Here is a 24,309-nt window from a genome sequence, read left to right on the forward strand (position 1 = left end):
TGTATAATATATATTATCCCATGGTAGCTGTTCTGCGTCTAAGTTAAACTGATCCCGATTTATATTATTATAACTTCTATACTGGATGTATTTAACAGTATCACGTCCCTTGGCAAAATCCAAAACAGTATATACCATATTATGGTCTGAAATGTCTGGCGAATACTTACTGAACCTGATTTTTTTATGATTGATGATTGATTTGTTATAATAACATCAATGAGGCTGAAACTATTTGCAGCAAAATTTATAAATGACATGGCCAATCTTAACATGAGTGGCAAAATCTGTCTTTTTGCTGACGATACTAGCTTTACATGGAGCAATCCGGATGCTAGGGCACTACATGCTACTATTTCTAATGACATAATTACCATTAAATTGTGGTGCGATTCTAATCTTCTGTGCCTAAATGTCTCAAAAGCTAAAGTCTTATCATATAAAACTACTATTCAACCCTTTGTACTTAACAACACCAGTTTAGACGTTGTAGAATTTGTGAAGTTCCTGGGACTTAATGTTGACTACTCCCCAAAATGGGACTTGCATATTGATGCCTTATATAAAAAATTAAGTTCAGCATGTTTTGCCTTAAGATCAGTTTCCAGGGAATTAAGTTTTCAAACATCAAGAACAGGTTCCATTCTGGGGCACATGCGGTGTGACTCAATTTGAGCGCATCTTTAAACTCCAAAAGAGATCAGTTCGGTATCTGCTTGGACTTAATAGCAGAGCTCACTGTCAAGAAATCTTTAAAAAATACAAGATACTTACTCTTCCCACTTTATTCATATTGGTATCTATTTGCTGTAGGCCGTCTTATAATTATTCACTTCGCAACGCAGTGCATGATCTTGATCTGCAAACCCCTCGGTCCGAGTTAGTAAAAAGCTCTATTCTATACAGAGCCAAAAAGATGCATAATCATTTGCCTTTGGAAATTAAATCAATTACTTCTTTTCCTCGATTTCATAATGCTTTGAAGGCATAGTTTCTGGAAAAAGCCTTGTACGCAGTGGAGGATTTTTTTCTAGGATAACTTTTTGGGTATCACACACACACTGGCTCTTTTTATGTCTTAAAATAGAGAAGATGTTAGTTTTTTTTCTTTAGTAAATGAATTGCACTTTCATTTTGTATTTAATTAATTTACTGTTATTGACTATTGTGTTTATTTTTATTGACATTTTATACATCATGATGTATATTGACCAGGTACATTGTTTTTGTACAGTTTTGCATGTATTTATGTTGTTTGTATATTTATTTTTATTTTGTGTGTTTTGTTTTGTTTTTATATGTTTTTTTTAATTAGCTTTGTCTACAAAATTTTGTAATTTTTTGACAATAAAGCATATGATTGATTGATACTATGACTCAGAGCCGTCCATTTAAGCGTAGCAATGCGAGAGAGATAGAGCTAGTTTGATTAAAATAACGTGTTTTTTTAAAACTATAAGCAGATTAAAAAAAAATGTAAATTAAATCCGCGGTAAAGCGGTTAATACATTTCAATAAATAAAATCGGAGCCGTCAAATATCCCGAAAACCGACGGACAACTTGACACTTCCCGTTTTAATTAAACAAAAATAAACGCGGGAAAATTGCAACTACCGGGGAAACCCTAAAATAACAAAGGGCCGCGATGATTTTATGGAAATATTTTAGTTAAAAAAGGCCGTTTTTTGTTTCAAAACATTCGTCGTGTTTGTTTGTTGTGTTTGAAAGCACCGCTGGGTAAAATGTTGTTTTAACTACGGACGCTTGCTAGGCAAAAGGAAAACACAGATGTATCGTTAAAATTTTAAATTAATTGTTTATGTATGTGCATATTTATACGTAGATGCACACAGGCCCTAATGGAACGAACGAGAAAAAAAACAAGTTTATATGGGCGTGGGCTATAGATTTAGTTTCACTTATCATGAACCACTACCATTTTAGTTGTCATTGTCTTGTCAAATCGAACTATCAAAATGGCGGATCGGCGTCATTTTGAAAAATCTCAAAGGCATATCTCCTTCTCTTGCAGTGATTAAAACAAAAGGCCGTTACTTATAATGTAAGTCCGCATTTATAACTGAAATGCACCGAAAGTGCCTGGATTAAAACAAATTTACCGAGCTAGAAGTAGCATTTGTTTCGTAAACTGGGAAACAAAGAGGAATGGTGAGGAGGGCGAAGCGACGGCAGGCGACGAATAACATAAACAAAGAGGAGGCTGCGATAGTGGCAGCGTCGCTTTTGTCTGCAAAAACCCTGTTGCACGACCACCTTTGAGGAATATTTGAATTAAAATCGGTTCACTACGAGTCGATCCCCTCCCACCCCGTTCTCCCTGCTTCCATTTGCAAGAATTTAATGGCTTTACAGCATCAGTTACAAACGAACGAGATTCCGCTATTGTAATTATTTAGTCGTTTCATCTTTTCTTCTTCCTCGCTATTGAAATGCTAAAACACGAATAATATTCCTTGGAAAGATATCAAGTTTTCTGAAGCTGTCTGTGCAACTATTGCGATTAAAATTTAATTAAAAGTTTACAAGATAAGATGACGCTAGGGGATATAAAAGCGCACGTGCCCGAACTTGGTAGGTATCTAAAGCACATTAAAACAAAATGAAAACGACCTCTGACGGTTATACCGAGAGTTAAAAGCGAGGTTGGTAGCAATGACAGCCGTAGTAATGGCGCCAAGTTTGATTTTTTGCTAGTCTGAAATAAAAACAATATTCTTCCAGGCAATTGCATTTTCATTGAAGTGACCAGACCATAAGTTGAACGTTTTCAAGTGCCTGGAATAGAATTAGAAATTTTCAGTTGGCAACAATGACAGCCGCAAATTTGCTTTCTTTTTTTATTAGATCCAACCAGTATTTATTAGGAAATTCTGCATTGAAGTTACTAAAAGGTAAATGTCTTTTAACTTGAAATAGCAGTTCCCTTTTTATTTAAAAGAGATGGTCGTCATTAAGACTTACGTCCTCAACTGCCTGGAATAAAAATAACATTCTTCCAGGCAAATGGGATTATGTTTATTTAAATAAGAAAACCATACGATTGACGTCATCAAATGCCTGGAATAAAAACAATATTCGTCCAGGCAATTGCATTTTTATTGAAGTGAGAAGACCATAAAATGAACGTCATCAAGTGCCTAGAATAGAATTTGAAATTTTCACTTGGCAACAATGACGGCCGCAAATTTGCTTATTGTAAGTATTGGCGCCAAATTTGATTTATTTTTTTATTAGATCCAACCAGTATTTATTAGGAAATTGTGCATTTAAGTTACTAAAAGGTAAATGCCTCGTAACTTAAAATAGCAGGTCCGTTTTTATTTAAAAGAAAAGGTCGTCATTAAGATTTAGGTCCTCAACTGCCTGGAATAAAAATAAAATTATTCCAGGCAAATGGGATTATGTTAATTTAAATGAGAAAATCTTACGATTGACGTCATCAAATGCCTGGAATAAAAACAATCTTCTTCCAGGCAATTGCGTTTTTATTGAAGTGAGAAGACCATAAGTTGAACGTCATCAAGTGCCTGGAATAGAATTAGAAATTTTCTTTTGGTTGGCAACAATGACGGCCGCAAATTTGCTTATTGTAAGTATTGGCGCCAAATTTGATTTTTTTTTATTAGATCCAACTAATATTTAATAGGAAATTGTGCATTAAAGTAACTAAAAGGTAAATGTATCCTAACTTAAAATAACGGCTCCCTTGTTATTTAAAAAGGATGGTCGTCATTAAGATTTACGTCCTCAACTGCCTGGAATAAAAATAAAATTATTCCAGGCAAATGAGATTATGTTAATTTAAATAAGAAAACCATACGATTGACGTCATAAAATGCCTGGAATAAAAACAATCTTCTTCCAGGCAATTGCATTTTTATTGAAGCGAGAAGACCATAAGTTGAACGTCATCAAGTGCCTGGAATAGAATTAGAAATTTTCAGTTGGCAACGATGACGGCCGCAAATTTGCTTATTGTAAGTATTGGCGCCAAAATTGATTTATTTTTTTATTAGATCCAACCAGTATTTATTAGGGAATTCTGCATTAAAGTTGTTAAAAGGTAAATGTCTCTTAACTTGAAATAGCAGTTCCCTTTTTATTTAAAAGAGATGGTCGTCATTAAGATTTACGTCCTCAACTGCCTGGAATAAAAATAAAATTATTCCAGGCAAATGGGATTATGTTTATTTAAATAAGAAAATCATACGATTGACGTCATCAAATGCCTGGAATAAAAACAATCTTCTTCCAGGCAATTGCGTTTTTATTGAAGTGAGAAGACCATAAAATGAACGTCATCAAGTGCCTGGAATAGAATTAGTCATTTTCAGTTGGCAACAATGACGAGCGCAAATTTGCTTATTGTAAGTATTGGCGCCAAATTTGATTTCATTTTTTTATTAGATTCAACCAGTATTTATTAGGAAATTGTGCATTAAAGTTACTAAAAGGTAAATGTCTTGTAACTTGAAATAACACTTCCCTTTTTATTTAAAAGAGATGGTCGTCATTAAGATTTACGTCCTCAACTGCCTGGAATAAAAATAAAATTATTCCAGGCAAGTGGGATTATGTTTATTTAAATGAGAAAACCATACGATTGACGTCATCAAATGCCTGGAATAAAAACAATCTTCTTCCAGGCAATTGCATTTTTATTGATGTGAGAAGACAATAAGTTAAACGTCATCAAGTGCCTGGAATAGAATTAGAAATTTTCTTTTGGTTGGCAACAATGACGGCCGCAAATTTGCTTATTGTAAGTATTGGCGCCAAATTTGATTTATTTTTTTATTAGATCCAACCAGTATTTATTAGGGAATTGTGCATTAAAGTTACTAAAAGGTAAATGTCTTGTAACTTGTAATAACACTTCCCTTTTTATTTAAAAGAGATGGTCGTCATTAAGATTTACGTCCTCAACTGCCTGGAATAAAAATAAAATTATTCCAGGCAAATGGGATTATGTTAATTTAAATGAGAAAACCTTACGATTGACGTCATCAAATGCCTGGAATAAAAAAAATATTCTTCCAGGCAATTGCGTTTTTATTGAAGTGAGAAGACCATAAAATGAACGTCATCAAGTGCCTGGAATAGAATTAGAAATTTTCAGTTAGCAACAATGACAGCCGCAAATTTGCTTATTGTAAGTATTGGCGCCAAATTTGATTTCTTTTTTTATTAGATCCAACCAGTATTTATTAGGAAATTGTGCATTAAAGTTACTAAAAGGTAAATGTCTTGTAACTTGAAATAACACTTCCCTTTTTATTTAAAAGAGATGGTCGTCATTAAGATTTACGTCCTCAACTGCCTGGAATAAAAATAAAATTATTCCAGGCAAATGGGATTATGTTTATTTGAATGAGAAAACCATACGATTGACGTCATGAAATGCCTGGAATAAAAACAATATTCTTCCAGGCAATTGCATTTTTATTGAAGTGAGATATGGTCTTCTCACTTTTGAACGTCATCAAGTGTCTGGATTAAAAAATTGACATTAAAAAATGTCAGTTGGCAGCAATGACTGACAAATAGCGGCCGCCAAATTTAAAATATTTTGATTCACTGGGCAAGTTTGATAGAGAATTGTATATTAAAATGACTAAAAGTCTAATGCCATTAACAGCATAATTAAAGACACTATCAGAAGTGAACTAATACACCAACGACGCCTACTGGTTTTTTGGGAATATAAAAGTAAAGTTGGCATTGAAAATTAACAGTGGAAATGATGCTAAATGTGAAAACTATGTAAACCCATCCAATTGCTGTTCTTCTTTATTTGCATGAATATGAAACAGTGAAATCACCCTAAAACAAGTGAAAATAAAGGCGGGGAAAAAATAAAGTTCGGTAAGTCGGTTTTATTTTTCCCGAGGCAGTTAAGTTGGAATTACCGCATCTAGTGCCGAGCGAAATTATTATTTAATCCGTTTTTCGTGAAATAAGACGCAAATTTGCCGGGTAATACTTATATAACAGAGACTTTAATTGAGTCATTACCTGGTTTATTACTTTGCCTATTTTACGGGCTTGTCGAAACGAATTTCGCAGTTTTGTTGGCGGAAAATGCATTTTCGAAATAACGGGTTTAAGTAATAATTAACATGATAAAGTAGACAAGCTTGGGAGGGTTATATAGTTATTTGAGATGGGGGAATCTCGGTTGTAATCCGTTTTCCAAACAATTTAAAACTATTGAGAGCCTTTTCGGTGCCAAAGTTCGAAAGTACATTTATTTTGAAACCGATAAGTCCCTTTAAATAGGGCATGAAACGGATACCATTACGGAAAGTGTTATACTTTGCTATCTAATGGGGTGGAAACTGTTTTAAATTACGAGCAAGAAATATAAACCAGAATAGCGTTTACTGAATTATTCTAGAATTTGTAACGTCACATCAATGACAATTACGATGTTAATAGAGCACCTGACTATGACAATCTAATACATAAACTCTTTGTCGAATAAATTCGTTAATGGTCGAAGCGTAATGGGATTTGACTGGCGCCAAAAGCCCCGTTTGATCGGCCAGATAAATTATGCAATTTTAATTTAGTTCGTAATTAGCCGAGCTAAAAATTGGATTCTCTACGGAACAACGCACGGGCACACGGGGAATTATTTCGCTCCGCGTCCCTTTTACATCCCGTCCCCCCTCACCGCCCTCTCACAGGTCAAAACTAATTTCGCTTTTAATCCGTTTCGTTGTTCCTGTGACGTCGTCGTCGGCTTTTATTTTGTTGATCTCGCCCGCGCCATTTCCAATAAGTGCACCCATAAGGGTAAAGGTAATTGGAAAAAGCTCAGGTGTCCCACAGAACGAATAAACTTTAACTAATTATATATTTGATTGGGTTTAGAGTCTCCTCTATGTTTCTCTCGCCTACTTGTTTAAGGCCAAGTTGGTTGTCTTTGGTACCAGTCACGGATCGGTAGCGTACTTGCGAGTGATTAGTCGCCAAGAGACTACACTGTCGGTCGCCGAGTGATTGTTTGGATATTTAACACGAAAATATGAATGAACAAAGTTTGAACATAAAATTTGTCCAGGAAGTGGAAAAATTTCCTTGTTTGTACAATCATAAATTATCGCAATACTCCAGAAAAGACATAACAGAAGCGGCATGGAATAAAATAGGAAAAGAAATGAATATGACGAGTAAGTATAGGGTCAATTGGGGTAATTGTGGACGATATTTAATGTTTTGACTTGCTAAACGATTTTCGTGGACATCACGCATTATGTTATATACGTAGCTCATAGTATCTTCTTTGATAATTACTAGTGGTTTTCTGTCATTACAAGTCACATTAAGATAAAAAAAATATATTCAACATGCTTGTCTGTTTACATTTGCCCCTACTCTTTAGGGGTAATTGTAAACAAGCATCTCTTGACACATTTACTCTACCAGAAAAAAACCTGGGGCAAATGTTAATGAACTATATAAAGTCGCTGTGTAGCAAAATATTTTTTGATATAAGTCGTGTTTACATTTACCCCAAAATAATGTGACCTTGCAATATAAATGAAAAATCAAGATAAAAGTAAATATTTTCCAACAGTTCTGTTTATTTTAACTAAAACAACTATTTTTGAGAACGCTAATAAAAGAAATTTATTCTTAGTAAGTAAATGTAATAATATTATAGGTATAATAAATTAGTTTTGCTCATAAATAGGAACTATTGCTGGAAAGTTGTATAGTATTCTCTCTCCCTTCATTAGAATGTGATGATTTGATTCAAATTCATTTTTATATAACTGACATCAGTTTCAACAATGTTGGAAAGCATTTTTGATGCATCCCAGAATTTAAGACCAGTCACTTTGATTTCCGTTAATTTTTCATCCACAGCTTCAATTAAACACACATATTTAAAAAGAGTAGTCTTTCTCTTTCCACCTTTGAACTGCACAAGAATAAATTTCCCTGTGGACAAGTCTGAACTCTCGACTGTTTTAAGCTCTATATCTTGTTTTTTCGGTTCTGCCCAATCTATTTCATCAACAGTATTACCTAGACTTATTTCTCCATCAGAATTTTCCGACTCTGCAACTGGTTCACTTCTAATTTTTTTCAATTTCGGCTCTAACTTTTTGTTGTCCGTTTCCAGATTAGCCTTTTTTTCCTTTATTTTTCTTCTTCTCTTCTGCTTCTCTTAGTCTTTCCAAGACTTTGTTGACAAGGTTGGTTGTTAATACCTCTCCATATCTTTGTTGCTTTAATCTCAGTATGACTTGTTTTTTCTCTTCAACAATATCTTCACGGCGGCTGAGTGGCAAGAAAATGTTGGTAATTTCTGTCGATTTACTGATAGACGATGACGTCGATGGTTGTGGACTATGGGTAGATGCCACTACTAATTTTTGGTAGTCAGTTGACGATGTAGAATGCTGCTGTCGGCTTTCAGCTGATGACACTGAATGATGTTGACTACAACATGATGAAATTGAAGGCATTTGATCGTCGACCGTGGGTAGAAGTGGGTTTGGTTCAGAAATTGCAACAGTTGATTTAGAAGATACTGGTTAGATAATAATAGCATCGGATGTTACAGAATTCGGAGCTTTGAGGGCAGCTTCGTATTTGGCCAAGTCTTCTGGTGTAAATTCATTTTGTATGAATTTGTTTCGATCAACTGGGTATACGCCAGTATTTTGAAATCCAGATATAATATTGCTAGAAACCATAGACTCTTGCCAAGTAATGCCAAGTAATTCGGTAAATTTTTCCTTAGTTAGCCGTCCACACCCTCGTCCCATTTGTTCCTTACCAAACTTCACCAATTGTTTATTCCAGTTCACCTTTAAGGATCCGAAGACACACTTGTCCAAAGGCTGAAGCTTATCCGTAAGATGGCTTGGAAACTTTATCAAAAAATATTGTTGTGCATTGCCTATTCAATAATTCTGACGCTCTTATGACTGCTGTGACCATTATACAACAGTAGAGCTGCTTGATCTAGAAGGTTTTGGGAAGTTATTAAATCTTTAATGTGAGGTGCAAACCCTGTCGTAAACCACTGTAAAAATTGCGGCTCCTCCACCCATCCATTAGTGGAGGTCGCATATAGAGTTCCTAAATAGGCGCTATTGGAAGTCCAACGAGCCTAAACTCCAGCTCCCTTGAATACGATGAGCGGTGGAAGTGCTTTTCCATCGGCAGAAACACATCCTAAGACTGTCGTCGACTCTATTCCAGAGCCTCCAGATATCCGGCACAGGGCCTTTCCTTTCTCTCCAATTGCCCTAATACGATAGGGATCATTATTAAAACCTGGCTCGTCAGCATTAAAAATAAAGCTTCCTTTATCATCTAAATTATTTTAATCAATGATTCTTTTCAGGTCATCAAAAAAATGGTAGACGATCTCAGGTTTTCTAGCATCCTTCCGCAGTTTTTGCAAATGTTCCGGTTTCTTAAGAGATAGTTCAGGATGTCTTCTCATGAATGAGTAGTACCAGTATTCTCCCGGTACTTTATTTTTAAATGGTGTTCTTAAACCTTTTGCATTAACATACTCTCCAACCAGTTGTCTAAGTTCTGCTTTGTCACATAGTAGACCCATCGCAGTACGTGCCAATAAACATTTCACTATTTCATTTTCGATATCACATTTAATGGAGTTTTTCTTCCTCCTATCCTTTGGTAAATAACTGATCTGGGAACACCATAGAACGTTTGTGCTTGACGATACGTTTTATTTTTATTTTGGAACATCTGCAACGGCATTCGCAACATTTTCAGTTGAGTAAGATGATTCTTTTTTCCTTACATAAGTACGAGGCATCTTTACACTGCAACAAGACAAAGAAATTACTCATTTTACATAAATTATCGGCGAGACACTAATTTTATTATGTTTACAATTCCCCCAAAAGTGTGTATACATTTCCCCCAAGAACAAATTTATTAGGGGAAAATGTAGATACTGAATTATTTTAGTGATTATAAAATTTGTCGACAGACATTTAGGCGTAAAATAGACACAATAGTATAACAAACAATGTCCAAATGAAATATCTAACTTACCTCGATGACTTGCATTCGAAAATTTCAGTGCCGAAATTCAACATAAAACCACCAAACACATCAATTTGCATCAGCCAACTAATGCAAGAAGGGCACAAACAGGAGTAAAATTTCGAGGGAAACAGAGTTCGCCCAACGTCGGCACGACTCGATTAGTGAGCTTCGCGCCAAATTTGAAATCTAAATGTTATTGTGTTTCTTATTTTAGATGTGTCTACAATTACCCCAGTTTACATTTACCTTAATTGACCCTATTATATTATATTAATTTACATCTTCTTTGTATTTTTATTATATCTGTAGTTGCCTATATACAAAGCCCGTCTTGAAAAAATAAAAAAAAGAAACATTTAAGTAACAAAAAACTAAAGCATTTGGATATGTCAGGTTTTACGCTCGAATTTTGCTTTTGGTTGAGCAAAAAAACTCATGGTTAATGAAAATAAGTTTTATTTTTGTCAATATAGGTAACGAATATCAAATATTAGGAAATTTTGATTTTTAAGTTATAAATTTCCATTGCCATGGCACGCGGGATCAAAAAGTAATTCGCTAAATAATCTCTTAAATTATATGCTGTTGAACGATTATCGATATCAAACAGTGCATTTTCTTGCTGCATTTGTTCCTCTTGCACATTTCATGCATATTGTATTCCTTCATGCCTTCGAATAAAATTGTGGAGAATACATACACATTGTATTATATAAATGACTGTCTGTAGTTTGAAACACCGTATAGGAGTATCTAATACTTGAAATTTTTGCGACGCCATGCCATGCCGAATGCACATTCAACGGTTTTCCTACCACGACTTAATCTATAATTAAAAATGCATTTTTTGTTGTCTAAGGAACGCTGTGGATAGGGTCTCATTACATTTTTCAAAAGTGGAAATGCTTCGTCTGCAACGAGGTAATAAGGAAATTAATTTTCCTGTGGATCGTGAGGTAAGCGTGAAGCTGGAGGAATGTTTCCATTGTTTCATTCGACCAGCTCTAAATATGCCGCCATCACTGTTTCTACCAGCAAATTCTGTTTCGATCATCGTAAAAAGTCCATCGGCGTCGCTACAAGCCATCAAAATTATACAGAATGGTATTGTTTGTAATTAGTAGATCCCGAATTCGGAAATTTTTTAATTCTGATATGCTTCCCGTCGATTGCACCTAAACAGTTGGGAATATTCCATAATTCATAGAAGCGATCAGCAGTATTTTTCCAAGCTTGAATAGAAGGAATTGGCATATCGTCTTCTTTAAGGACCTCCCAAATGATAGAGGTTATTTCTGCAACAATTTTTGAGATCGTGCAATCTCCTCTTGCAAAATTTAGGCCAAGTGTCACAAAACTGCACCCCGTTGCCAAGTATCTAAAAAAAAAGAATTCTTAATAAAATATTTAATAAATTTTTTATTATATTATTAAACATTAATAAGCCTTGCGTTCTTTTATTTTAGACAAGTTTATAGAAAAAAATGTTACATTGCTTCACGGATGTTTTTCTTGTTTCAGGTGCTGCCTGTAAAGAGAGATGGAAGAATCTTAGGGCAGTGTTTGTAAGGCATATGAAACCTGCTCCGAGTGGTTCTGGTGCAAAAAAAATATATTACTTAACAGACCTTATGCAGTTGGTATTGCCATTTGTGAAAACCGGAATACCTTCACAAGCTAGTAACTGTTGGTAAAGTAGATGCTGAAGTTGCATCAACTGAGGCATCAGATTACCAACCGAACAACCCCTTGTTCCACTCAGAGCGAACCAATATCGAAGCAACAGAAACAAATCCAGTTTCAGCTGAGATACCCCAGCCAAAATGCAGTTCAACACCTCATACTAGAGCAAACAAGCGTAAAAGGCCTCTAGATGAGGTGGATAAAACTTTTGTGAATTTTCTTAAGGAAAGGCAAATGCAAGAAGGCAGGGCCGAAAATACACGAAAAATGTTTCGTCTAAGTTTATTAGATGAAGTGACCAGCATGTCAGATGAACAATGGAAATTATTTAAAAGAAGAACCCTGAATGTAATAGACGAAATTATGACTCTGATCTTTCAAGAGAATCTATATTTACAATGACATCTCCATCTTATTCAAATAATTCTCAGCATTCCTTTCCCTCCAACACTAATCAAATTGATACATACTCCACAAGGACAGAAATCACTCCTGTTTCATCGTTGCAAAATACTTCTTGTACTGGGCAGAATGTATTTACCATGTCAATGTGAAAAAATGAATAAATAAATATTCCTTGGAACGAATAAATACATTTTTTTCACTTACCTTTGAGTAATCATTATCCTTTCTTCAGGACTTACGCATTCCCTGCTCATATTTGTATTCCTCTTAACTATTTCAGGATGAACTCTATTCAGAAGGAGTCTATATGTTTCTTTAGTCATTCTGTAGAACATATGAAACTTTGCATCATCTAGTTGCAATTCTGAGGCGGCTACAAACAATCTACAGTTTAAATTTATTTCTAAGTAGGGATGGACCCAGAATCGCCTTCTTCTGCGTCTATATCTTCGATTGTAATAGTACAAAATAGCCATCTCATCCAAATCATCCATAATTTATGACAACACACAGCCAAATACTTCGCCTTTCAATAAACTATCGGATACTGATATTTTTCTAATAACGTTTGTGTCATCGCTGCCGTGTACGAGAAATGAGTATCCAACTGGTTTGTTACTACGGTATGAAAACAGTTTCATCAGAAACCAGTGGCTCCGTGGACGAGGGGCCTTAGTTCTAAATGTCACTTGTCACGCATTCATGAGACATTTGTGAGTGCAGTGTCCTCTTCTGAACCTAACTTTGTTGTACCAGCGTTGCCAATAGTTTTGACGAGTAAAATGGGAATTTGAAGCGTTTTCAGTCAAGGGCAATTTAAATATTTAATATGCCATAAAGTTTGCAATAAAGCAATTTAATTGATATCCCGGAGCTGCGTTGCTTTTTCAATAATCGTTTCGGTAAATATTAAATATTTTCGTTTTAATTACCGGAATTTTTTGTTCGCGATTGAAAATCGACTCGATACGTAAACGTTTATTTAAATGATTGTTACATGCATTATATAAACGTCAAAGCTTTATTTTCATTAAATATTTCAATTGAAATTTGTTCATTATAAACTGATTTAATCAAACAATGGGTTGTATACGAACTTAATAAATATACCTGGACTGCTAATGCATATGACCACGATACCCAAAAATGACCACTGCCGGGTGGCCGCCGTTTTTATAGTGGTTGTGTACTTTCGATGTTGGTCACTCTGAACATTTTCAGTGTTGTCAACAAAAAATATATTAAATAACGGTAATGAAGTTGACAACGCTGACGTTTGACGTGTGAGTATAACAGATTGCCTAGTTTTTGGCGATTTGTAAACGACGCTTGGGTATATTGTCCGGAATATGTTGTCTGGAAACGATGTATCTTCCTCCTAATTTAATACGTGAATAATATATCACTATCTTCATTTAAAGGTATTTGGTTCACTGTTTGTCAAAACCGAATTATTGGGTTGTTGATAACCTCTCAAAAACTTTGTTTTGTTTCCCTACAATTGGCACAACTGAAATGTGTCAGAGTGACCAACATCGAAAGGACAAAATCACGCAAAATGGCAGCCCCCTAGTAGTAGTCATTTACTTTTCATTGAATTAGCAGTCCAGGTATATTTATTAAGTTCGTGAAGTTGCAGAAAATGACAAATTTTATGTTCATTTTTACGTTAGCTGCCCTGATAACGCTGTTAAGTGTTAAAGCCGTAGCAATATGACAGCTACGTAAATGTCAACCTTTAAACAATTCTTTCAAGTACAAAACATCATACAAGCAAGTACAAAAGCCTTGACTTGTATTAATGCGTTGATAAGCTTTTTATAAGTATTCGAATTGATTTGTTGAGGGTTTCTGATTGTATTAGAAAAGGATACATTCTAAGCGATCCACACTTAGATCCGATGGCCAGCAGCCTCTGCACTGGATCGAAGGCCAACGCGGTAGGTTGGTAAGGGAATCCATGTCGGAACGTCTGAAAAAAAAATATTGCGTTAAATTCGTTAAAGTATTAATTTCTTTGCATAAACTGCTCAAGATCTGTCACAGTTCGGTTGTCAAGTGTCATACTTGTCAAAGTGGTTCTCTCTCTCAAAGATACCACCGTTCTAATGACTATTTCCTATTTCCTCCATAGCATTTTCGCGTGTTTAGTTCGAAAACCCACAGGGCGATAGAGAGAGACACAAAGAGACTTTAATTGATTAAACATCAGAAAACGTGACGGTGATGGCATGGCGAGGCGCCGCCTCTACTTTTAGCCCCGAAAACGGGATCTTTGTGGCACGTGAAACCCCCGTTTTCCTTCTGCGAATTCTCCTAAACCGCCTTGGGGTTGCACGGTAAACAAAATTACGCCCCTAATTGGTCTATAATTATTGACCAAGGTTTAAGTTACACGCAGCTCCCTTTAATTAAATCACAGTATTATTTAACTAAACAACGTGAAATGTCCTATCTGTTATGGCAACACTATAATTTCCCAATATCGTCCTTTACAAGCCATACCGGAAAATATAATATTGTGACAAACAAAGCCATTATATAGTATATCTCGGTGTTCTAAAATGGCATAATGCACAATTAAAATTCGTTTATTACTTTTGGCCCGCGATATAGCCGCCGTAATGGAGTTAAGTCTGCCATAGAAAGCGGCCCTCGTTAAAATTAATTAGGGCGCCACAAACCGAAAAATATTTTCCGTTCTATAGAATGGCTTTCTAGCCTTAAAAGTATAATATTCATTGCATAGGACGATGACGTTCGTTCGAGCGAGAGTTGCCTAAGTTTGCTCGGGTGTCTATAGGCAACCAGCACAACTCGCCATAGAACAAACCGACACGCAAGTCAACATTTGAATAGTTCTTAATTTAGACGTATATAACGCCCCAATCCTTGACATATTTATAATTTAATAACATATTTAAATACAGGCATTATGTAAAACGATCCATGGAAACATATCATCCAATTATTTTCCTCGCTCATGTTTTATGTATAAAAGCGTACGGAGACGGGCTCCAGTATAATTTCGAGAGATTTGTGAGCCACCTTAATTCCGGGCAAAATTATAGTCCTGTCTTCCACAATATTTCGGTTAATAGGTATTTGCTTTATTATGGTTACATTCAATAGGTTAAATATTGAAGACGCGATTCAAACGACGTCTTATCGACATAAACACCCGTGTTCTAAAAATCAGTAAGCAACTTTGAGTCTTCCTAAATCGGGTGGTTTAAACATCATTTGTTTGAATTACGTGCTACTTTTTTGACATTTGACATTGGAAAAGAGGAAAGAGGTTAACTTCACAAATGATTTTTGTTTTTACTGTTTTTTATGTAACTTTTTAATTTTTTATATTATTGTAAGATTTTGCCTTTAGCACACACAAGTATTTATAACATAATATGATTGACAAAAGGAGACCGCTAAAAGAGGCTAATAGTGCCAATAAGAGAAAAATTAAATGTTAGAAATGGTGGAATAGGCATCTTATATACAAACTACTAAATTGATTCCATACACTGAAATAAAATTCTTAAAACCATCTTAAATTTCTTGGTGTAAACCTAAGAATCTAAAACCCCTCAATCAGCATAGTACAGACAGGACGGCAAAGACAATAAAGAAAAGCTAAACCTTTCATTAGTACAATGAATAAGTGATGCTGCAGCAAGTATTTGAATAGTCTCAGAGTTCAGATCAAAACCTTCATCATGAATGCTAAAGAAACATAATATGAAGAAGAAACATAACAAGGGTAATGAATGCTACTAGAAGATGATAATAACTAAAAAGGACAAGAACAGGGACCTTGCTTTTAAAGGAATAAAACATCTGGTCTGATGGTGCAGATTTTGACCATATAGTGCAGATCTGGGGGAGGGTGTTAAAAAGTCCCAATCAGCCTATAAATTAAAGATCTTACATATTAATGTTAGGTCCCTCAGGAAGAAAGTAGATGAATTCATGAAATAAATGTGACAAATGTTTAGCGATATAAACTGACAGCACTTTAACTAGAACTCACTCTGATGCTGTGGAACAGGTATTTTCAATTATACTCTCTTTGAATTTTCTATTTTAAATTGTCTTAATAGTCCTAATGCTTTGTTTTTAATATTGTGGTACTTTTTTAAATAAATTAATATTTTAGCATTGTATAGCAGCATATCTGGAAATCTTGGGATGATCTGGACACAGGCAAATAAATGGTTGCAAGTGATTCTAGGGGGGTAATATAAACAAACAATTTTCAAATCAACCTGAGACGACAATTGTTTGGACAATATTTTTGTGAACACTAACATGGATGTATGTTGTATGATTGTTGCTAGCATTATTTATTACTTATAATGTATTAACATCGAAAAGACCAATTACAAATACATTTCTAATATATTACAATTCTCATAATACTAATAAGTTAAGTTGATAAATACTATGTAAATATTATTGAAGAGTGCGGCATATAGGTACCTACAATGCCTACCAAAAATTATCCAGCAAAATACCTCCAAAGCCTGCATCTGAGAACCAAACAATCGTCATTTACAAGTTTTTTAAGTCTATCCAACAAATCTATGCTCCTAGTAAGAATATTCAAAAAGTTGCATATTTTATAGATTTAGAGACCCTTAAAATGTTTGCCTGGGAAAATCTAAGGTCTTTCTTTGTCTGGTGCTACCACTATTGACAAAGAATGAAACCATTAAAGGTATTTTTGGAGAATTATTTTTTTATTGATTAAAATCTTGTATGTATATACAAGACAAATTGGTGTGAGAATTTTCCAAAGAAAGCCTATTAAATTCCTACAATAATAAGAAATTATTATAGTCTTGATTTGGATAATGACTATGTTTTTTAAAAAACATTTATTTTGTTGCACAGTTTCTATAGTTGTAGTCCATATTTCATATTATAGAGACCATATAATGCAACCATACTTCAGCACCAAGAACACCAGACTATCAAATAATCTTAAAAACACTCATTTTTATATATGCCTTATTAACCATCTCAATAATGTCATCTATAAATGCCAGTTTACAGTCTACTATGACACCCAAGTCTTTCTCATGCTTATAGTCCTGTAATTGTGCACCGTTAATGCCTGATAATTAATTAAATTTTTATTAAGAGGTTTATTAAGACACTTTTTTTCAATAAAACTAAAATGATTCATATTAAACCAGCTTACCTCTATTTTATTTACCATAAATAATAAAGTGTGTGATCCCAACGTCTGTTGGGTTTTTTTTAGACCAATAAGACAATAGGAGCTTAATAAATTATTCAACATTGTCGATATATTTTCATGGGATTTTATTGGGGGGAGAAACTGATGTCAATTTAGAAACTACAGAAAATTCTTTTAAGAAGTTATATAATAAAATCAAATGATAACCTTACCTGCTTCTCTTAAAATTCACAATTAAAAATATGCTGCAAGTAACAAACAGACATCAGAGCAGAGTGCAGTGCATCAGACATTAGAGCAGAGTGTGAGATATCCCAATTTCAATTCCACTTGGTGGTTGTTTTACCGATAAAGCATTACCTCTAGTTTTTTTTTTCTGAGGTAACTTTAAATGAAGTAAGGGATGTTATTGATACTCTAAAAGGCAAACCAAGCCCTGATATAAATGGGTTAAATATTAAACTAATAAAGACTATTAAAAACTGCTTAATAATTCTCATGGTTAAGTAATAAATCATTAAAGTCTTAAAGTGGCCAATTGTGGTCCGATTTTTAAAAAGAGTGACTTTGTATTTCATATATCAATTTTACCTATAACATCTAAAACAGTAGGGAGTGTGCATGGCCATTAGAATTATTGAACTCTGAGATGAACATAGTCTTTTCTCCCATTGCTAAGGTTTAGAGAGCATATGTTATATCCAGGGAATCCTACATCTTGTTAAATATAATAGAGGCACTTCAACATGGTCCAGTCCTATGTGACCTAAGCAAGGCCTTCATGACATCCTTCTGCAAAGGATCATTCACAAAGAAAGGCAGTAAATCTGGTTTAGGTTACAGGGATTGGGATATAACCCAACAACACCCTTTCCTGTCATCGAGGTGTATTTATTTTTATTTGGTTTATGTTCATAATTTTAAGGACACCATCGATCCCTAAAAGGTCAGAAAACAATCAATTTGAAGTTGTTACTTTTAAACGCTTCAAACTTTTAAAGACCACAAATATGTCTTAAGTCCTTTTTTTACATTTACATCCCTTGTTGATGAAAGATGAACTCATTGAGCATTTTTACACCCGCTAAGTAAAACAAGCTGGTAAACTGGTAAGCTGGTCACAGTCAAGTTGAGGCACTGTCGCCGAGAAGTAATGTGTGAGTCGAGTAGTAATCGCGATCGCAGTGAGAAGTTGCTCACGGAGTTTTCCCTATTATCCCGAATACCCAAAAGACGGGTTTTTCTCTCCCTCTTTACATCTTTGGTGACCTAGAAAGATCCGTAAGCACCCTTATAATCTGAACCCATTTAAAACTATAACCTATTCTGATTAGAGTATAAGCACCATTGTTAGTAGTTTGTAAGAAGTGAGTGAAGAAGCAAAAGTAAATGTAAGTAATAAGGTTAAATTAAGTATACAGACAGACAGCAAAGAAAATCCATAGTTTACAACAACTGTTCCCTTTTCCCATCTTCGGATCTAATAAAGGAGCATATTTTATATTGTAAAATTTGTTTCATGTATTAAGTTAATTGGTTCAACGCCCTATAAGCTGTGGTCCTTCGATGAACTCAAAAAATAATTAAGTACGTCCACTAGTGTATTTGGGGAAGAAGGCAGGCCGCAATTTTCCCCCAAATACAATGTGATGGTCGGTTTAAATATTGGAGTTGTTTATGTTATCCCTAGCATGCACACATAAAAATTAAAAACTCCCCTCGGATATAACCTAATTTATTACAATTTAAATGCTATTTAAAACAAAAATTGGGTCGTAATTTAAATGTATATGTATATGATACGGTAAAAGTACATAAACGCAAACCCCCGGAGGCCATAAGTCCTTATAGGAACGGTATCATATTTATTGCTCGAAGAATCTGGTCGGATCTAGCGGTAATGCGCAGGCCTCAACGTCATTTCCGCCTCCAGTTGCCGATAAAAGCCGCAAGGAGCCGCGTGTGTCTTATGATAGCTTCCGAAACTCTATCAGAAGGACGCACGGCAGCTACTTGCAACTTTTAAGTCCGTTCCTGGTTCATCCTCCATAGACATTCTAAACATATCTACTTGCTTCCTTTGAATACCCACCTATAATATTTCTTAATAGGTCTGAACCATGTAATGTACTTGACTTAAAAGAGTAACAATAAAACGAAATATTTACTTGGGACACCTGGTACAACTTCCCAAGGAAACAATAAATCTAACTAACAACTATACTTAGTCGAATCTGGGCAGGAAATTAAGAAAGTTTACCCCCGAACCTTTAGACGTAACTTAAAGCGATATTTTATATAGGCCTGTCTTATCTCCCCGAAGACAAATTCGCGCTTAAGTAACGTCTCTTTTTTTGCTTGCCCAAACAGGGTTCTTTTATATAAATTGAGTTTTTTTTTTGACCCGAGGGTGCGATAGAAACGTCCTGAGGATGATCGAATGTAATGGTCGAAACCTCTCATAAAGCAAGCAGATTTAAAATGTTCGCAGGTTAAAAAAGGAATATTTAATTTTACAAGTGAGGAATTAGCTACGTCAGGTAAAAACGCGTGTGTTCCGGGCAGATGTTCGGGCAAATCGGATTAAGCGCAATAAGTGGGAATTACATTTTTGCCCATTTCGGTCCCGACTAAGGGGGCTTTCGAATTTAATTTTTGCGCTGAATGTAACACCCGAACTATTTAAAAAACAATTACAGGACGGAGCTTTTACGGCTCTAATTAGTTCTACTTCGCCTATTTGAAGCTCATTTAATTATTCACGAATCAATTAAATGTACGCGGGCTAATTTAAAATTTATTTTAAATTTAGCCAGCTCCATTAATCAGAGGATTCTTAATAAGTCCGGATCTGTTTTAAATTTCACGTTAATTACATAAACCCAGCTCTGTTCTACTCACGACAAAAGATAAAAGCAGGAGGGTATATACAGTGCGGCTCGTAATTGTTCTCCCCCCCCCCCCCCCGTCTTATCTTTTGGATGCGTTTATATAAAAATTTGAAATTTCGCACACATCATTAGCAACCTAAATACTACTTTTTGGTTCATTTTGCAAAATCTTGAAAATGGCGGCAGGACGCCATTTTGAAAAATTAAATTAAATAGAAAGGAGAGTCATGCGACACATCGTGTGAAAGTTCCCCCTGGATGCTTTATGATCCTAGAATATTAAGTCATTACTTCTACCACTATAGCAAAATGGCAACCTTTCAAATCCAATTTTTCTGTCTATAACAGTATTAAAGTAATTAAATTTATTTAACCTTAATAAAAATACTAGACCATAACCTCAACATAGTAACATTTAAAATGAATTAATGACCGAAACACGCACGAGACCCAAACTTTCAATAAACGATGGACGTTTAAATCACCGGGACACAAAACCGGCCAGCGACAAAACGAATTTTCATTGTTTGCGCATTGAATGCCACTCTGATTATTGCCCGAATTCGAATTAAGCTTGTTCTGCTTTGAAACTAACCCTGATTGAGCCGAAAAGTTTATTTTTTATTATACAAACAAGCCCCCAATGGCTGAATATTTTAGCTTTAAAGTGGCCAGAGGTTCGATTATTGCCCTTTAAACGACCATTAATGCCGCCGGATGCTGATGCATACCCCGCCTCGTGCACGGAAATCGCTCTTTAGATTGATGGTATGCGGCCAGGAAATTAATTCCTGATGGGTTTTTATACCCACTAGCATTCCGGACCAGTTTGGAAATCCCTACTAAGCATCGCATATAAAACCATCTCTGTTCAACTCATTGTGAAAGTGCGAAGTTCGACGCTTCGCACCTCTGGAAAATCAACGAGTCCGAATTCGACTCGAAGCGTGTAAAGACGAGTCTCGGTGATCGGTGCGTTGGCGGGAAATTTAAATTATTATTTTAATTATTTAAGACTTGCCTGTCTTTTCAAAATGGCTGCGAGCCAAATTAAAAATCCCCCCCCCCTTGCTCTCTCTCTAACGCCGACACAAAATACTGTCCGTCAATAAATAGCGAAATTTTCGAAGCTCCAAAGCCAGATTGCGAACCACAAAACATTCCCTCGACGTTTTAGTAATTCGAAACATTATAATTTGAAAATAGTTTGGGAGAAGGGGGAGGGGGCGGGCGGCTGAACTATTCACCCCTATTAAATTGGGAGGGATGAACGTGTTTACATTGCGACGTGCTCGCCTCGTTAACCACCCTTTATTATGGGAAATTAAATTATTAAATTGGGGCGGCGGGTGTTTGTCAACAAGTAGGCGAAGAGATGCGACATCGACATCGATGTCAACATCGATTGCATCGATAATATCGAAATAAAACATCGATGTTCTGTCTTGGAAATTCATCATCAGTCATTTTATTATTATTTTGATCAGGTATTTTGAACAATTCGTAAAACCTTATAAACATAAAAATCTATATTGTTGTGACGAATTCATAATTACTTACTTATTTTATTGGACATTACGTCACTATTTCAGTAAAATTCAATTTAAGAATTACCGTCTCATACGCTTAATTTTTTAAAAGAAGAAGAAAATAGACTTTTTCACGTATTTACAAGAAATGTGAACTTAAAACACCTTTCGTTATATTTAATCCAAGTTCAGTAAATCTTACTCAAATAGATAATATAAATAATTTACTGGAGGTATAATAGATTTTTTTTTCTATACCCTGGACCAGAGTTTTTATCTATGGACCTCTCAGATCGTTTCTTCTTTGCAATATTCTACCACTATAACTTTAATTTTTCCTATTGAAATTGAAAATAACGAAAAACCTATTTATTGAACAGACCTAATTTTAACCAACGATTCGTTATTTAAATCTACTATAGTCAAAAAACACTGTTTTTTACTGTTTTCGTTGAAAATGACTAGTGTTGCTATCGAGGATGCAATTCTCATTTTCACCATCCGAGTATTAATTAATACTTCTTGCATTATTCTTGTAGGTTAACGGTTTGCTTTTCATTTGAATTTGATCATAAATTGATTTGCGCATACTCTTTAGGCGATATTTTATCATAAATTTCAACATAACTTGCATTGTGCATGTATAGTTTCTTTACCAAAACAGCTCCAAAATGTACTTTTAAATGGCACGTTTAATAATGCATAAAATGTCTAAAAACAGGACTGAATTTTTAAATATATAACAAAAAATTTTTGCATTAGAACAAATATTATTATACCTTAGAATATTGAATAGACAATGTTCTAATATTATTACTTTTGCCGCTGCGATATTAGAAATTTAAGGCTCTCTCGAAAACTATTTAGCACTAACCAAATACCTGGGTACACAAGTATTTGGCACACTTTAACAATCACTTCACATCAGATTTAGGTCAAATTTTTAATATTTATCTTAATGTTACCTCAACTAACCTCTAAACTGTGTAAAAACTAAAATATTTAATTACTTAAACAAGTAAAAAGCTTTAGACCAATAACCTAATTGAAAGAACTCGTCCATTATCTCAAAGAGACTTACGTAAGTAGAGAAAATATAAAAACCCTAAGTCTCGGTCTCAGAATATTTTGTATGTCCCGAAGGTTACATGTTTCGCTTAAAATAAAGCATCATCAGACCTTATAAACTAGTAATAACTCTCACGAGATGACCTGCTTAGTACTGACGAAATCAGTACTTAAGGTTTTTATTTTTTCCCCAATAACCTAAGGCTTATTTGCTTTATGAGGTTCTGGTCTGGGACTCTCGGATTATATTCCAATGACATAACATGACGGTGCGATGAGAAGTTTAGCCTGCTTGAGAACTATAGAGTAAAAACAATATTGGAAAATTGACAATAAGACTTAAGTAAACTATTTTGATGTTTTGTAAAAACATCGATAGTAACATTATTCCCTCCACTTCAGCGAAACCTTGGCAACATTATAAACGTTTAAATTCTAAAATTAACTGCAAACCTTACAAAATAAAAACAATCATACAAACAAAAATCCTCAAGTGTTATTCAGTTATAACATGAATAAATAAACATATTCGATATTCTGAAATGTTACTATCGATGGCAAAATATCGAACATCTATGTTTTTGTAACATCAAAGAATATCGCACATCCCCAAGTAAACGTCGTATTCCTTTAGGTTATAAGTTGAAAGTGGTACTTTTCTGAGTGCTGAATATGTTTGTCATTGTTCATGTTGCTCTAATGCCATATTGATTCAAGCAAATTAATTAATTCTCGAGCTCCGTTAATGTTATTCGAGTCTGTTTAAGCATTGGTGCAGCATGCTCTCTGTATCCACTCTCCGGGCCAGTATATGTTTACTTGGTTCGCTATTAAACTTTGCATAGTATCCCTTACGTAAGCGCATATCGAACGTACATAACGTATAACGTTATGTAAATCTTTTACATAAAATAATATATATATATATATATATATATAACAAGCAAGTTAAATTGGGTATTTGGGCTTGAATGCATGGTGACGAGGTCTGGCTTAACATATTCCCCAGCTGTCGTCCAAATTGCGATTGTGTGACGACCGGGCTTGTTACAATACGCTTTAAAATGGTTTCCCTTACAATACTAGATGGGTCTGATTACCACAAATTGATTGACAGCACTTTCGGGTAATTTAACCTCTAGCCAGTATGTTACTTACTTACTTCATAAATGTCCAAAATTGATTAGAGAATTCAATGTATTCCAAATACCTTAAACCTGAAGAGCGTTGGGGCTTAACGAGCATAACTGGTGCTTATACAAACATCCCAAGCAATACATCATATATTACGATCGTTAAATATATGTTTATTAAACGATTTGTTAGTAAATTTTTGGTAGAATATACGTATTATAGCGGTATTACTTATTTACTTTATAAATTCCATTATTACACATCAAATATTTGATTAAATTCTTCTGAAAAATCACTGTTTTTCGTCCATATTATCCAATCTAATAA

The 24,309-nt window shown here is 34.7% G+C and overlaps 1 protein-coding gene and 1 long non-coding RNA gene across 10 annotated transcripts in view; one reads left to right on the forward strand and one right to left on the reverse strand.

Annotated features, from left to right (window-relative positions):
* LOC126741535 (syntaxin-binding protein 5) overlaps positions 1 to 14,151 on the reverse strand; it is a 66,072-nt gene extending 51,921 nt beyond the window's left edge. For all 6 annotated transcript variants that reach the window (XM_050447992.1, XM_050447989.1, XM_050447993.1 and 3 more), the window contains exon 1: positions 14,032 to 14,151. The gene's annotated coding sequence lies outside the window, so the exon portion shown is untranslated. The remainder of the gene's footprint in view (positions 1 to 14,031) is intronic.
* LOC126741538 (uncharacterized) lies at positions 1,605 to 12,667 on the forward strand. 4 transcript variants are annotated; one of them, XR_007662207.1, is made up of 7 exons: positions 1,605 to 2,664; positions 2,744 to 2,913; positions 3,022 to 3,217; positions 3,496 to 3,611; positions 3,888 to 3,999; positions 4,278 to 4,389; positions 11,591 to 12,667. It is a non-coding gene; the product is annotated as an uncharacterized LOC126741538 (long non-coding RNA). The 4 variants fall into 4 exon arrangements; XR_007662209.1 differs by having other exon boundaries at positions 1,605 to 2,593; XR_007662206.1 differs by having other exon boundaries at positions 1,605 to 2,913; positions 11,591 to 12,665.
* Positions 14,152 to 24,309: the final 10,158 nt, after the last annotated feature.

Source organism: Anthonomus grandis, chromosome 10, assembly GCF_022605725.1.
Source record: "Anthonomus grandis grandis chromosome 10, icAntGran1.3, whole genome shotgun sequence".
Lineage (NCBI taxonomy): Eukaryota > Metazoa > Arthropoda > Insecta > Coleoptera > Curculionidae > Anthonomus > Anthonomus grandis.